Below are 17,738 nucleotides of genomic sequence, written 5' to 3' on the forward strand. Positions count from 1 at the left end.
TCTTTGCTAGCCCCCCTATGACATAAATTGCATGTCGCACATTCCCTCAGAAGCGACGATGATTGGACTTACTGGCCGGGCGCCGTGGCTCACGCATGTAATCCCAGCATTCTGGGAGGCCTAGGCAGGTGCATTGCTTGAGCTCACAAGTTTGAGACCAGCCTGAGCAAAAAAGTGAGACCCCGTCTCTACTACATATAGAAAAACTGAGCCAAGAGGATCACTTGAGCCCAAGAGTTGGAGGTTGCTGTGAGCTATGATGCCATATCAACCCAGGGCGAGAGCTTGAGACTCTGTCTCAAAACCAAAAAAAAAGAAACAATGATGATGAAGATTATAATAATAATTTTGTGCCAGGTATGTTGCTTGCTAATTTACATCTCTAACCCTCAAAATGTGTCAATGTAAGTAATATTATCCCCATTTTACCAATGAGGAAACTGAGGCTCACACATATCGAATTTAAAAGCAACTTAAGAGCAGGATTCTATACTCTTCCATTTTTTAAATTTTTTTATTAAATCATAACTGTACATTGATGCATTGATGGGGTTCAGTGTACTGATTTGATATGAAATGTTTGTGAAATGCTTACATTGCACTGATTAACACATGCATCATAATTATACTCTTTTCTTTTTTTTTTTTTTTTGGCGGGGGCTAGGTTTGAACCCGCCACCTCCGGCATATGGGACCAGCGCCCTACTCCTTGAGCCACAGGTGCCGCCCTCTTTTCTTAATAGTTTTGAAATGTAACATTGCTTCATGCACATTAGGTGAGGTCCCCCCAAATGCTCTCTCTCTCTCTCCCCTCTCCTCTCCCCTCCCCTCTCTCTTTTCTTCCCTTCTACTTTCTGGACTGTAGTTATGTTTTACCATTAGTATGAATGTGTATTTGATTATACTCTTCCATTTTTATAACCCTCACTGAGCCTAGAACTGTGGCCAGTATACAGTGCTTAGTAAACATTGTTAAACGAGTAAATGGGTAAAGAGTTATATTTTCAAATCACTAACATCTGTAAATATATGTATGTATGTATATTTTTCTCTATTTTTCTGAAAAAAATATATTTGAATTCTTTATTAAGTTCATTTAAGTAAAATTTAACATACTTTCCAAAATGTTAGGTTGACTCAAGATTTTAAATTTTTTTCTTGGTAGGAAAAGCTTCCTAGCTTTGAACTAGGGCTTAAAAATAATACGGCAAAGATTAAGCAGCAAAGACCTCACTCAGACCTTTTATAGAAACAAAAACACCTTTGCAGTACTTAGAAATTATTTTGTGAACCACTACTAAATCAGCAACTTGGCTGGGCTCATTTTCTAGTGACTTAGAACTCAAGTTCATTCTAACACTAGTAGTGAAATGTTCTCTTTGAAATACCTCAGACATTTAAAGCATTTTTCAGTATATGTCTCCACTAATTTGTTGCCACCTGAAAAATCATCGAGACATCTGACTCCCCAAGATGTGTTCCCAGAAACCAAACTAAATATAAGCATGATACCTCAAATCTCAGATTGCTTTGCTAGTAAGGGCAGCGATGTTATTATGCCAATCAACCACTAAATTGGCAAGCCAATACTTCTGGCTGGGAAGCCCATTTTCATAAAACCACCAGAGAGCAAATATGTCCTGCTCTTAGAAACAAAACAAATGGACACAAACTATAGTTATGTAAGGGTCTAAAATGCAGACTCAATGTTTTCCATCTCCATTTGCCTCCATGGTAGGAAACGGTGATTAAAAAACAAACAAAAGAACTACTCAGATTATCTTCAACCTGGGATTGAGGTGAAGAAGGTGAAAATTCATCATAAAAACCACATGATGCTACTTCAGTTAGGCTCCAACTGCAAATAGAAGTAATTGGCGAGCTGCTTGCAGGTACCATCAGAGCTAAACCATGCAGGACAAACTGCAACAACAAACAAAATAACAAGGAAGTACAATGAGACCAAATTTGCAAGATACCCAAAAAGGGCTTCAGATTTAAAGATGTCATCGGTTCATATAATTTTTTATAATAGAATCTTCTACTTGAACCTGAGTAATGAGGGCTGGGTTTCCAAATCCAATACAGGACTTTGTCACATTACTCCTAAAATTGAGTTAGGAGGAAAGTCATTTGATTTTACTGAAGGAAAGTCATTTGATTTTACTGAGAATAATCATTTTTCACCTGCATGGTTGAGGGGTGTCCAACCCACAAGCCTGGAGGTGGATTATGTGGGGACATTTTTGCTTGCCTGTAGTAGATGATATCATAAAAATTATGCACAATTTTTTTTTCCTTCATCAGCTTTCCTTAGTGTATTTAATGTGTGGCCCAAGACAACTCTTCTGACTCCAATGAGGTGCAGAGAAGACAAATGATTGGACATGTTTGGTTTATATGTATGGTTTATAAAGTGACGAGCTTTTTAATAAATATTTGTAGTAATCTCAAAAGAGAGAGGTGAGTAAAGTAGTGTGACAATTTTAAAGATGATGGAAGTGAGCCCAAGATAATTCATGCATTCTCAGTGAAAGGTCCCACGGGCAAGAAAAAGAAGTTCCTGTCTAATTACCAAGTCCAGTGGGCTACCTCACGTTCAATTACCCTTTAAATCATCTTAAATCACACGGGGGTCCTGATAGTAGCAAGACCATAAACAAGGAACAAGTAGGTTGAAATCAACCTATAAGCCATTCAGATGAAGTACTGAGTTTGTTCAGTGGGTCAGAGATGTAGCAATGGGAAGAACAAAAAATTTTTGACACCAGGAAGGTCGTACCCCAGCACTGGCTTCTAAGCTGACATCCAGCAAGTCAGGCTGATTCAGGGCTTCTGGGCACTTCTAATCTGCAAAATGGAAATCCTGCCGATGCCTGCCCCCGGAGAGGTGAGAAGCACAAGTGTGAATAAAGTATGTGCAAATTCTCTAAAGCAATGACTATTCCTATTAGAAGGTATCAGATTCCTAACCACACAACCATTTATCCTCAATAGGCATTTACAGAGGATGCACCAAGTATTCAAACACTATGATAGATGCTAGGACACAAAACACAGCCCCTGCCCTTGAAGAGCTAGAAAGCTAGAAGGGAAAGAGACACAAAAACCAAGAATTAAAAGTACCTTAATGGAAGTGTACAAAAGGTGTTTCAGGAACACAAATAAGGAATCATTACTAATCAAGGGACAACATAGAATCTTAGTAACAGAACACAATTAAATGACAATGACAGGTTTACATAGATTCCTTCACTTAAAAGAAACCACAGACAAAGCAATCAAACAAATATGCAACAAAACCAACCATACCTGCTTTAGAAATGATGCTATTTCTGGCATGAAGCTGTCAGCCTGAATAACAGCATCACAGGTCCCACCAAACAGGGAGCCTTATGTGAACCACCAGCTCCACACATGGAAGGCAAGAATGCAAAGGCCTTCTTAACAAGATGCTCCAATCTTTCTGACCCACAGAAACATTCCTGTCCAACAGAAGGCCTTCACTGGGTGGCTGAGATGTCACAGGAAATGAATAATTGCCTCCCATCCTGTTGACTTTAACTCCTTAGGTCACTGCAGCTGATTAGGAGAAGGCATGATACAACTTTAACCTTCAAAACAACAACCAGCTAATGGGTTAGAATATATTCACAAAGCCATTTTCTATGGGTATTCAGAGTTAATATACAAGAAAAGTAATTAACTGATTTTTTTTTTCTTTTTCTGTTGAGCTTGAGCCTACTAAAAAGTGGGACTGGGTCTTCGTTAAATGGCATCCCAGAGGAATGATAAGATCTAAGCAAAAGGTAATTCACATCGTTTGAAAGGACAGACATACCTAGTGGTGACAGGGCTGCCCCCCAGCCCCTCCCTGTTGGACTTAATCTGTGACAGTAACCTCCTTTGCTACCAATCAGCCTCTTACCAACACAGACAGGAAACAAGCAAGGCCAGCAAACGCAGACAAAACACTGTCTCTGACCTTCAAAGATAAGCAAAAGATAAGGCTAAATAATAGAATTGAGTCTTTGTTATTTAACTATGTACACCATGAAGGACAAAAAAATCTCTGCCCATCATATATGACTCAGGAAAATTGTACAAAGTATAAAGGATAAGTATAGTCGAAACTATACTTTCATATCTGAGTTTAAGTTTCTTTTATTATGAACTGTTACCATTAGTACAGAATGGACTTTTATAAAACAATTCTGCAATGTTTGAGTGTTCTGGATTAATTCTGGAGCTCTGATTGATCCCTATTTCTTGGATTATCTTGATCTGACATTAGGATGACAGATATATGACAGTTGGGACTCAAACAGTTGTCCATCATCAGAGATTACTCCTGCTGTACTAATCTCCTTAAACACGTCCTGTGGGGACCCCTTCACCGTGGATGGACAGCTGTGAAAGGTGGCACTTTTGCTAAGCCCTTTACAGCATTATGTTGTCAAATGCTGACAAAAACCCTATCAGAGAGCTGCTATTATTGTTACTAATTTACAGATAAGGCAATTGAGATTTAAAGAGATGAAGTAACTTGTCTAAGGTAATATGGCCACTGAGTGGAAACAAGACTCTAAAATGCACACAGTTCCACATGACAACTCAGAGCAAGTTAATTACCTGCGATAAGATGGCCAAAATTTTATACACATGGTGCTTTGAATTTTAGTGCAAATGCCAGCAACTTTAACTGACACTTATTTTTAAATCTTTCTGTTTCTTAATCCCACAAACCAGAGAATTCATTGCTAACTATCATCTTCACACACAGGGAAAACATTCACACTTAATTTACAAAAACATCACCTTTTATAATTCTTCTGTGTTATTATAAGATCTCTAAGGGAATGGTAGATGAGAGGTCCCTGAACAAACAGTAAAAAGTTGTTCTCTAACTAGCTAACCTCAATTCTTTTAGTGACCTTGGACACATTACTTGGAATGTTTGCAGGAGAATAACTGTGACTTCATTTAGGCCAAACAAGTGCTTTTGCAAATGTTTACATAGTCCTAATTGCCCAAACCTTTTACTAATGTTTCCTTAAGATATCATTTTTCATTTAGCCAATAAATAGAAACACTTGTAAAAATGTTTGCTTAAAAGAACCTGCAAACAAATGTTTCTGTCAAAAGAATTAAAAGAACTATTTTCAAATTGGATGTTACTATATATAATTCAAACATATTTTAATGATTAAGGCACGTACAAACAAAACTGCCTCTCCTTCTAAAACCAACCTGACTTTTTTTTGTGGGGGGAGCAAATATCAATTATGTGCAGTTTAAACAAAATAACAAAATTGACCCACAACCTTCACTCTTGTTTCTTAAGTCTACTAAAAGATGAGATGCCCAGGCTTAATACTACTATACTAAAATGAAAATATAGATACCTTATCTGACCTCTCAGTGAAGGGCAACCACTTTTGAACCACAGTATCTGGAATTAGCAGACCATAATCTTAGCTGTCTATGCATCAGTACTGGAGGTATTATTCTGGACAAGCCACGTGAGCTGCATACAGCAGTCCTCCAGGATCCCCTCCAGGATCCATATAAATTGGTATAATATTTGCGTAGCCTACACACATCCTCCTGTATACTTTAAATCATCTCAAAGTTACTCAGAATACCTATTATGATGCCTACACATCACTTCATTCCATGGATTCAATGTGACAAATTCAAGTTTTTCTTTTTAGAACTTTGTAGAATTTTTTTACCTAATATTTTTGATCCACAGTTGGTTGAATTCATGGGTGTGAAACTCACAGATGCAGAGGGTCAACTATACTTTGTCTGCAAAAAGCAAATAAGGATACTTGTTTCACCTTCAAAGGCAGTTTGGGAGCAGAAATCAAAAAGCATAATGTAGTGTTTTATGAAGTCCAAAGAGGGTACAGGGTGCCCACTGGAGTCTGAAATTCACTAAGGAAAAAGTCATCACATTCTCTTTGATTTCCATTATCAAGCAACAGACTGGTGGAGAAAGCAATCAGTTTAGGAAGCTCTGAGATGATGTTTTAATCTACTTACAGGTTCCTCCTGAATTGTCAAGACAGCAGGAGCTGCTATGCATCAGCTTTTCGGGTGGTTTTAGAATGGAGGGATTAAGTGGTACAAGTGTTGAATAAAATTTCACAGAGTATTTCTTCTCTAAGAGGAAAAAATAAATAAAACTCTCCTTTGCCTCCCAAGTTCCTCTACAGCTAAGACACTTTCCCTCTCCCCTCTTCTAAGTTTCTTGATGAAATGTATCCTTTATACTTTCTGACTCCATTTCTCATCATCCATTCATTCTCTTCCAAGAAGCAATTTGGCACTGCCCTAGGTGAAACTTCACCAACAGTATATGGATAAACCATGCACTTACCATTATCAAAAAGAGCTCATGGCTACTTACCCTACTGGGCTTATCTCTTGAATCTCCCTCTTCACCCCTCACCCTGCTCTATGCCCCCTCTTAAAGAATTTACAGAAACTGGAATTTTCCACAAGTTTTCTTATCCATCCTGTTTCTTCTGCCTGGAACACAGTTTTCCAGCACCATCATCTTCATCACCTTCATTACCACTGTTCCCTTCCCAACTCCCCCTCATACAAATTCTAATTCAGCTTTCAGGTCTTTGTTGAGTTATCACTTCTCCCTGATCTCCCAGGTCCACTTCAAATAGTCACTATACCCTGATTTCCTCCATTATTAACACTTCTGCTATTTTAGTCTGGCTATGGCCAGACTCTGTTTTCCCCACTAGACTAGAAGCTTCAGGAAGCCAAAGACAGTGTCCATCTTCTTCAAGGTTGTGTTCCTAGCTCCAAGAACAGTGCTATGGCACAATACAAGTGCTCAGTTCTTACTTGCTGAGTCGATGCATCAATGAACCCTGAAGGTTGAAGAGAAGTTATTCTGAAAAAGTTAAAGTGCTGATAAAAGTGGATCAAGAACATGAGGGAAGTGATCATTTAGCTAATTTCCTGGCACATAAAAATGGCTAGTTACATTTCTGACATTTTCTAACCTATAATATATATCTCCAGTTCTTTGACTGAATATCAACATTTATAATCACCTCCACACGCCACAAGGTGAAATGAATATTTAACAGTCTCCCAGTTAGGTAAATGTATACAAGTAAACTGGACAATGAAGAATGGGGCTGCTTTAGTTAGTACTGAATTACAAATTGGAAGAAAAAGTATCCAATGTACTCAGCCCTACTATGAAACTAATTTATGGCTTTCACATGAAAGCCATAACCCAGTTATAACCCAAGAGTAGGGGGAAGGGGGAGAAGAAAGGGAGGGATGGGGGAGGGGGACGGAGGGAGGGCGATTGGTGGGATTACACCTGCGGTGCATCTTACAAGGGTATATGTGAAACTTAGTAAATGTAGAATGTAAATGTATATTTTAATAATAAAAATAAATAAATTAATTAATTAAAAGTACTGAATTACAAATTGGTTATACTAGTCAAAATACCTGTATTAAAAAAATCTCTACTATGCTCATAAATGTGGCATATAATTGGGGAATCCAACTTGAAATATATAACTCAAATTAATGTATCTGAAGAACACATCTCAATGCAATGGCTTCTATATTTTGACTTTGTTTTTTGCTCATAATTCACACAGTCATCAAGATTTATTCTACACATGGCCCAAATAAAACTTTTACCTTGTTCCCAAGAAAGTAAATTATGTAGGTTTTTCAATGTCTGGTATGATCCATAGTAGCCAATGGAAATAGAGTAAACATAATACACGGAATTTATTGCTGGTGGTCATTTTTTATCTCGCTCAGCTCTGAGTTCTTTGAATTATTTGGCTTGCACAAGAAGGTCCAAGCTAGAATGTTGATCAGTTTCTTACAAACTAAATACCAAATCCAACCTAAAAGAAAAAGAGAAAAAGGCAATTCCTTGCTAGATATATTAATACCTCTACACCTTTTCTCTTAACGGGTTAGCATTCCCCTGAAACAAATCTGCATTGGTCTGGCAGCCAACGGGACAATAGAAACTTTCTGTACTTTTCCAGGGGTGTGGGAGCATAAAGTGAAATGAAAATTGGAAAGAGAACAATGGGAAAATGGAAGTAGGAGTCGCAATAGCCTAGTGCTCCTGGACACTGTCTAGAGATGGAGAATCCTGAAAATCTGCCCAAATGATCTAACTTTTTCTAAGTTCCTATCAAAATCAGATCTTCTGGAATTAGTAATTAAAGTAGCACCAATCTACCTGCCTGCTTCTTAAAAATGTAAATCAATCACTTGACTTCATGTCTTTCGCAAACGCTATTTAAACAGGAATAGAAGTATGGAGTATCTAATAAATATTCAAGAAATATTAGTTTGGATGTTGTTTAATACAGATGTTATTAGCTAGGTAAAATCACTTTCTGCAACATATTTATTTATGGATTTTTATTATTTCCATCATTTTACTCTACAATGTGTTTTAGATTCATTGTACTTTCTATAATGTATAGACTTAAGACCTTTTAAAGTAATGCTTACTGACCTGTGATTATAACAAAAGTGCTGCATATTCATTGTTAACATTTCAAAAATACAGTAAAGAATAAAAAGCAAAGTAAACAACATTTACTCACTTTCCAAAGGCAAAAAAAGAAGAAGACTGCTCCATTTTGGCCCTTTCAGCCCTTTCTCCATGTAGATTCTTTTTCTTTTTCTAAACATGATTAAGAACATTCTCTTTTCTGTCATATTTTTTCCTCACTTGTCAATAACTGGTAACACTATTCCACACTGTTAAAATTCTTCATAAATATTCTACCCAATGTCTTTATAATACCATATCTTTGGATAATACTATAATGATGATTCCTTTTCTTGGGCATTTGGGTTATTGACAATACTTGACTTTTCTAAACAAAGATATATTGAGCATCTTTGAACTTTAACTTTTAAAGTATTTCCCATAAATTCCTTTGGATAGATTCCTAGAAGTGGAATTACTAAGTGTTAGGAGCATTATTGAGGCTTTTCATACATTCACCCAATCTGTTTTTCAAAAAGGCCGTAACAATTGCAGGCCCCTCATGGCATTTGAGAGTGGTTGCTCAACTGAACACTAATTGACGTGGAGAATTAGAAATTTTTAAAACCTATGTTTATTTGAGAGCTGGAAAAATGGTACCCGCTATTGCTCTGATTTTTATTCTTTGATTAATGGAAAGAGAATGCATTTCTGTATATCTATTACCATTTAGTTTTCTTTCTTTTTCTTTTCTTTTTTTTATCATTTAAACTTTATTTTCATCAATATTACATATTTCATTTAACATAATTTCAAAGTAGGTCTGTGCTCTAAGATAAGCAAAAGAACAGATATCCTAAATCTCCTAAAAGATTTTTTTCATTCTGTTCCCCTGAACAGAAGTTTTTAAGGGACTGGGGAAGGGGTTTCAGGGCACCCAATGTTGACACCTAAAATTTTACCCCTTGAAATTTTACTTATAGGTACAGAAAGAAGAGATAACATCAGTATGTAAGAATCAAACTGAGTGTTTTGTTAAGCTTTGTGTTATACATTTGTCACCTGTGTAGGGTTATAACACTAAAGACTGATAATTTTCCCATTAAGTTCAGTGTTTGTTTGTTTTAAGTAGAATGTCAGAGATACAGAAATGCTGCATTTTTCTCTCTTGATACACGAAAACAGTAGAAGCTTAGAGACTTTTAAATTCTTCATGAGTCCAAGCTAGGACATTGATCACTACTGATGAGGTCTGTTCAACATACTAATTCCAACTTTGGCAACCATCAGCAAGCTGGCACCTGCAATTAAACCTGCAGGCATAAATTTTCCAGAGTGGTAGAATCTCATTCCCATAATGCCAGCCAAGGTCCCAGATGTAGCTAGGAAAACCCAAATGTTCCTGGGATCCTGAGACAGCTGATAAGCACCCAGGCCTGCTAAACCCCCGAAGAGGAGCCCTGCAGCCAGGGACGGCACACTACCTGCTTTTGCATAACCAATGATCCCACCAGAAGCAACCAGTGCTGCGTAGCCAAAGCCAAACCAATGCAAAGGCACTCGCGGCCTAAATCCTGGATGGCGGAGGGACGAAAATCAGGCGGCAGTGAGGCCTCTTAAATAATCCCAAAAGTCAAAATTGGTATAAAATCATGTTAAACCCCAAGTACCCGAACGGCGTTCCCGAAGGTCTGCGAAGGCCGCCAAGGGCGCACAAGCTGCTGGGGGAAGAACCTCTTTTTTTTTTTTTTTTTTATAGAGACAGAGTCTCACTTTATCGCCCTTGGTAGAGTGTCATAGCATCACAGCTCACAGCAACCTCCAGCTCCTGGGCTTAGGTGATTCTCTTGCCTCAGCCTCCCCAGTAGCTGGGACTACAGGCGCCCGCCACAATGCCCGGCTATTCTTTGTTACAGTTTGGCCAGGGCTGGGTTTGAACCCGCCACCCTCGGCATATGGGGGCGCCGCCCTCTTTTTTTTCGAGACAGAGTCTCAAGATGTCGCCCTGGGTAGAGTCCCATGGCATCAGAGCTCACAGCAACCTCAAACTCTTGGGCTCAAGTGAACCTCTTACCTCAGATTTTCTACTTTTAGTAGAGATGGGGTCTCACTTTTGCTCAGGCTGGTCTTGAACTCGTGAGTTCAAGCTATCCACCCACCTCAGCCTCCCAGAGTCCTAGAATTATAGGCATGAGCCACCGCGTAAATAAATCCACACAATACTCTGTGTCTTTTGCTCATTTTTCTGCTGCAAAATTCCACAAAATGGATAATAAATATCCATTTATTATCTCCCAGTTCTGAAGGTCAGAAGGCTGGGTGGATTTGGGTGGGTTCTCTGCTCAGACCTCTCTTACAAGGGCTGAAATCAGGGTTTCGGTCAGCGTGGACTTTTATCTAGAAACTCTGGTAAAAGATTCAGTTTCAAACTCACTGGGATGGTAACATGATCTAGTTCCTTAAGGTTTCCACTAAGGAAACCTGTTAGCCAGGGGCCACCCTCAGCAACTCTAGGCTTCCAGCACTTACCAAGTCTGCCCCAATTCCTTCTTTGCAGTTCCCCTCCATATTTAAAGCAGCAATAGTATATTGAATTCTTCTCCTGAAGAGTAACTGAGTAGAGAAAGTGCTGTACTTTTGGGGATTCCTGTGATTAGTTTTGGCCTGCGCAAATAGTCTCTCCATTTTAAATTCAACTGTGCCATGTAACATAACATAACCAAGGGAGTGACATTTCATTGCACACACAGGTTCCAGGGATTAGCAGGAGAAATCTTGGTGGAGGGACATATTTAGAATCCTGCTTGCTACAGTCTTAAGTGTTGTTTCTTATTTGTGTTCTTTATGATGAAATCTCAGTTGCTTGAATCAGCTGAATAATCTTACTGATAACTACCAGAGGCTGTATTTTCACAATGGTAAAGACTACTAATGTGGATGGGGCTGCTGGTGCCAATAAAGATTTAGAATGCATAAGTTTGCTGCCAGTTTTTATTGTGGTACAATAAAAAATAACATAAAATTTACCATCTTAATGATTTTTAAATGTACAGGTCAGTATTGTTAAGTACATTCAGTGTTGGGCAGCCAATCTCCAAAATTCTTTTCACCTTGCAAAACTGAAACTCTACCCATTAACAACTCCTAGTTCCTTCCCTGTCTCCAGTCCCTGATAATTACCATTCTACTTTCAAGACTGATACATTTTTTATTTTATGTATTTATAAACAAATATATATCAATTTTTATATGCCACTGTTCTAAGCACTTTAAAAATATTAAATCATTTAATCCTCATAAAAACCCAATGAGGTCAGTACTGTTGTTATTCCCATTCTACAGGTTAGCGAAACATAGCAAGGCTAAGTAAACTACCCAAGATTACACAACTAGAAAATGACCAAGCAGGAATTCAAACTGAGATAGTCTGGTTTTACTGACTTTACTATGAACCATTACAGTGTAAAAACATTCATTGTAATAAATTCATTAGGCATCAGTATTACTTCTTTTATGTACAAGTTTTTAAAACATTTCCCTGTGTGCAATTTAACCTAATATTCATCTCCTAACTAAGGTAGACTATACGAACCAAGTGACACACCTCCACTGGCCTTTCAGAGACTGTATGTATAGTCTAGTTTTGGTTAAGACATTTTAAGTTAATGAAATAAAAACTGCCTTGTATTTTAAATACACTAATCATAATTTACATGTTGTATTCTATAAAAGAGTACTTTATAAATACAAATTACAATTCACTATAATTAGTGAAATTAAAATATAAAGAAAAAACCCAAGTGTTTCTCTGTAGCTCCTTCCAAGAATGAAAAAACCTTACAAATAAGTTTACAACAGCATAGTTCAATCTCAGTTTAACCTGGTAATTCAAATTTATCTTGCTTTGCAACTTATACACCTAGACCGATCTTAATTTGTCATCCAGTTGTATATATCAGTAGTAATTTACTTCATTTAAGGGGCTGGTCTGAGAGCTCCTTATTTTTTAGTTTAATAATCCTTTCATCAGTCCATGCTTGTCATCAGTCATGCGGTATCATTTACTATACATTAAAAACGGGCAGAGTCGACAGAAAGAACAATCATTCTGTTTCTCTGGGAGCCCCAGCTGTAGGTTAAAAGGTCTGCTGAGGTTTGGTTTCTATGACCCCTCTGGCGGCGGGGGCGGGAGTGGGTTCTAAAAATCACGCACTGAACAAGACCCCTCATTTCAACTACTCACTCGTCCTATTACATACATACCTGATTCACAAAAACAAGCTGACAACACGTCAAATAATCTCCCCTCATCCTTTATCTATTACAATGTAGTGCAGTCTTCAGCATGAAATAAACACCAGAGTCTAGAAGAAACAGCAAAATCACGCTACCCCCGGGAGCTTCTTGGATATTTACAATGCTGTCATCCCTGCCCCATCCCCCTCCCCTCCCCGCTGCCGGTCGGCCGGGAAGCACTGAAGCAGGCAGACAGATGCTCACCCGGTCTCCGGCTACTACTTTCCCTTCACCGCCGGGGCCTGCAGTCCGCTCCTGGCTGGGGTCCGGCTTCCGCAGCCCACCACCCGCCGCCGGGTGACAGCCCGCCGGGCCGCTGACCATCCCGGCCCGGCTCTGTTTACAAGCCGCTTCTCCTGGTCTCACCCTTAAATGCTTCCCCCCGGCAACCCGGGCAGCCAGAGCCTGACACGTAAGGTTCCAGAGCGCGACGACGCGTCTCCCGGCGGGAGGGACTGAGCCTCCTGCGTGCAGGGCCCGACCGCGCCCTCCACGGCTCCCTGGCTCTCTGCTTCCCGAAGCGCGGTTCTCATCTCACACACGGTGCAGGCAATGGCGTGTGCGCGGGGTCTCCTCACTGCTCCTCCCAACGCCAAAATGGTTGTTTGCAACTGGAAAATTTGGGCTGGGACAGACTAGAACCCCGGGTGGTTTTTAGCAGCTTTCTTGTCTAAGACAAATGCTCAGAGATAAGTTCTTTTCAAAAGTAGGACTATTAGAACCTGGAGGTAGAACCTGAAAGTTGCCTCTTATTACAGATTTGGAGCTGTAGTGAAAATCACGTTTTCACTGCCCTTTGCTGTTGGGTACAGAGGGTTGAAAGGGGGTGGTTTTGAGGCGAGGTCTTCAACTTTACTGTGGAATCCCAGCAAGAGGACAGAGAGAGAGAGAGAGATTGGGGTGGGGAGGGGGTGCTCCTTAGGCCACGCACACTGTTCCCTACAGTGACTTTGGCCACTTTGCAAGAGTACGTTGGTTTGGTTGGGTAGACATTCCTTTCCATCAGCCATCTCATTCTCCACCATAGCATACTTCGTAGCCATTTTGTCGATTTATTTTAATTTTGCTTTTTTTTTTTTTTGGAGACAGAGTCTCATTTGTTACCCTCCTCCGTAGAGTGCTATAGTGTCACAGCTCACAGCAACCTCAAACTCTTGGGCTCAAGCGATTCTCCAGTCTCAGCCTCCCGAGTAGCTGGGACTACAGGTGCCAACCACTCTGTCACCCTGGGTAGAGTACCGTGGCCGTGTAGCTCACAGCAACCTCACTCCTGGGCGTGAGCAATCCTCTTGACTCAGCTTCCCAAGTAGGTGGGACTACAGGCACCAGTCACAAGGCCCGGCTCAGTTTTTTTTTGTTTGTTTGTTTTTCTATTTTTAGTACAGACAGGGTTTCACTCTAGCTCAGGTTGGTCTCCAACTACTGAGCTCAAGCATCCACCTGCCTCAACCTCCCTGAATGCCACCACACCGGCTTTTGTTTTGCTTTTTAAGAAACAAAGTCTCCCCATGTTGTGCAGGCTGGATTGGAACTCCTGGACCCCTGACTCAGCAGCCAGAGTAGCTGGGACTGCAGGGGTCATCATACTAGGCTCAGTTTATATTTACATATTTATTGATCTGTTTTATTGACTTTTCCATTCTTGCCTAAAAACTCCCTGGGGGCAGGAACTATTTCAGTTTTACTCACAGACATGGGATATACAACTAATGTGGGAAAGGAATCCTCATAACCCTGACAGGAGTACAGCCATTTTAGAAAATCTGGTCAGTAGCCAGCAATCCCCTCCCCAGACTTCTAGAGTCTCTCAAGGCCAGAGTTCCTAGGAATACCCCACCCATATCCTGGCTGGTACTGTCTGCCCATAATCCTGACCTGATCTAGAGAAGAGCCCCAGGTGGTGCTCTGGCTCATTTCAACTATACTGATAAGGTCTCTTCAACAGTGTGGGAGCTGAGCTGACACCTGGTCAGTCTCCATTCTGCTTTTCCACTCTGTAAGTCTTTCCTTGTCCCTATACAGGCCTCCTCTTCTGTCTTGCAGACCCTCATCCCAGTTCTATGTGAGAACCTCTCACCTAGCACAATGCACAATGTATGTATGTATGGATATATATATGAATGCCCAATGTGTATATATATATACGAATAAAGGAAAGCAAACATAAATTGTTAGTGCAGTCAGAGAAAGCAGCATCATAAAAACCTAAAGATCTGATTCCTCCCCCACCAAAAGATGAATAAGCAAATCTTTAACCATTGAGTTTTGTTTTTTTTTTTAAATCTCCTTTAGTTGAAGTTCAGAGTTTCAAAAGGCTTTTTTTAAAACCCTGCAATTTGAGGTAATTTTTTTTTCTTACCTAAACTTTCAAGGTCCTCTTTTGCCTTAGGACTTTGAACATGTGAGCACCTCTGATTTCTCACCCCTATCCCCATCCCCTACCTTAGCCTGGCTAACTTCTCCTTGTTCTTTTAAGCACCTCTCCTGGAAACCGACCCTGACTAGGAAACCTGCTCCTTTTGTGTGCACGCACTCCTGGAAGAACTCAGGTGTTCTTTTATAAGTGCACTCATCACCCTGCACTGCCTTCATCTATATATACCCATAAGTCTGAGGTTAGGGGCCCTGCTCAGTGGCCCACCATGCCTGTAATCCTAGCTCTCTGGGAGGCTGAAGAGGGTGGATTTCCTGAGCTCAGGAGTTGGAGACCAGCCTGAGCAAGAGCAAGACCCCCCATCTCTTAAAAAAAAAAAAAAGTCCAGTGTTGTGGTGGGTGCCTATCGTCCCAGCTACGCAGAAGGCTGAAGTAAGAGGATGGCTTAAGGCCAAGAGTTTGAGTTTGCTGTGAGCTATGATGACACAGCACTCTACTGAGGGCAACAAAGTGGGACCGTCTCAAAATAAAAATAAATAAATAAATAAATCTGAGGTTAGATTAGTGGCTCTCAAAATTCAGCATGTAACAGAATCTTCTACAATTGTGTTCCTCAAATTTTAATAGGTGAGAATCCTGTCATAATGTAGATTCTAATTCAGTAGGTCTGGGATAAGGCCTCTGTGACACTAATGAACTTTCAGGTGAAGCCACATTTTGAGTGTCAAGGCTCTTGAATGCTTATTAAAAGTGCACATTCCTGGGTGACACAGTCACAGATTTTTATTCCAATAGGATCCAGGATTCTGCAATTTTAACAAGTGCCTCAAAGTGTACTTCCATGAAGGCAATCTGCAGACTGTCCTTTGAGAAAAGCTATACCTATCTGTGAGGTCTGAGGGCAGGGCCCATGTTCTGTCATTGCTTTTTCATTGTGCATTGAGCACAAAGCATGGCACACAAAATGCATTAAAAAGCCACGTTTGCAAAATGATTGAATTTACTATCACTAATACAGATCCTCAGTGCCACTAAGTGGGTGATCCCAGAAAAAGGATGAAAAGTTTAGGGCCTTGGGCGGCGCCTGTGGCTCAAGGAGTAGGGCGATGGTCCCATATGCCGGAGGTGGCGGGTTCAAACTCAGCCCCGGCCAAAAAAAAAAAAAAACACACACAAAAAAAGAAAGAAAAGTTTAGGGCCAAGAAGAATCTCAGCAGAGCAGCTGTGGACTTTTGGGCTTCTGTCTGTCAGCTGGGGACATTTTGCTCCTCTAAATGTAAGATATTTGTGTTCATGTCTCCCTTGAAAAGGCTGTCTGCTAATAGAAGCCCTACCTACCACCATCTTTTTTTGTTTTTTGTATGTTAGACTTTTTTTTTTTTTTTTTAGAGACAGGGTCTCACCCTGTGAGAGGACAGGCTAGAGGACGGTGGACCGTGACCCAATTGGAGCTCACTATAACCTCAACTTCCTGGGCTGAAGCCATCCATCTGCCTCAGCCTCTTGAATAGCTGAGACTACCAGAATCTGCTAGTAATTTTCTTGTTTTATTTTTATAGAGCCAAAGGTCTCACTATATGGCCCAGACTACTCTTGAACTCCTGTTTTCAAGCAATCCTCCTACCCTAGCCTCCCAAAGTGGTAGGATTACTGGCATAAGCTGCCTTGCCTGGCCAAAATAGACTCTATAGAACAGTTTTAGGTTCATAGCAAAATTGAACAGAAAGTACAGAGAATTCCCATATATGTCCTATCCCCCCACCTACATACACACAACCTCCCCCACTATCAACCCTGCACCACAGTGTGCATTTACTACAAATTATGAAACTTAACTGACACATCATTGTCGCCCCAATTCATAGTTTACATTAAGGCCACCATCTATTTATTGTTTATTTCTTTTTTGAGATGAGATCTCAAAATTGGTTCAAATTCCTGAGCTCAACCAATCCTGCCCTGGCTTCCTGCATAGCTGAGATTACAGATACACTGACACTGTATCCAGCCATGGACTACTATGTTTTTAACTTTATACATTGACATTCAGGAAAGTCTCTCTGAATAATCAGAATAATTTTAAAACAGAGTGGTGGCTGGGCACAATGGCTCATGCATGTAACCCTAGCACTCTGGGAGGCTGAGACAGAAGGATCCCTTGAGCTCAGAAGTTTGAGACCAGCCTGAGCAACATCGAGACCCCATCCCTACTTAAAAAAAAAAAAAAAATACACACATACATAGGGTGGCCATAAAGTTCAGGTGCAATTTTAAATTGCACACTATTTTAAATTGCACACAAAATTTATACCCTGTGAGTGTGTGTGTATATATATATTAGCTACTAAAAAGAAAAAATTAGCCTGGTGTAGTGGTGAGCACCTGTAGTCCCAGCTACTTGGGAGGCTGAGGCAGGAGGATCACTTGAACCCAGCAGTTTGAACTATGAGTTAGGCTGACACCACGGCACTCTAGCCTGGGCAACAGAGTGAGACTCTGTCTCAAGAAACTAAAATAAAACAGAGCAGAAAGAAATCTAGAAGCTGGCCTGGT

The 17,738-nt window shown here is 40.2% G+C and overlaps 1 protein-coding gene across 7 annotated transcripts in view; it reads right to left on the bottom strand.

Annotated features, from left to right (window-relative positions):
• Positions 1-13,199, bottom strand: part of PLEKHM3 (pleckstrin homology domain containing M3) — a 180,108-nt gene extending 166,909 nt beyond the window's left edge. For 4 of the 7 annotated variants that reach the window (XM_053597635.1, XM_053597641.1, XM_053597639.1 and 1 more), the window contains exon 1: positions 13,016-13,199. The gene's annotated coding sequence lies outside the window, so the exon portion shown is untranslated. Of the gene's footprint in view, positions 1-5,735; positions 5,812-7,692; positions 7,908-13,015 lie in introns of all 7 variants that reach the window. The other 3 variants (XM_053597636.1, XM_053597637.1, XM_053597638.1) reach the window with 3 other exon arrangements.
• Positions 13,200-17,738: the final 4,539 nt, after the last annotated feature.

The sequence above is a fragment of the Nycticebus coucang genome, chromosome 7 (assembly GCF_027406575.1).
Source record: "Nycticebus coucang isolate mNycCou1 chromosome 7, mNycCou1.pri, whole genome shotgun sequence".
Classification (NCBI taxonomy): Eukaryota; Metazoa; Chordata; class Mammalia; order Primates; family Lorisidae; genus Nycticebus; species Nycticebus coucang.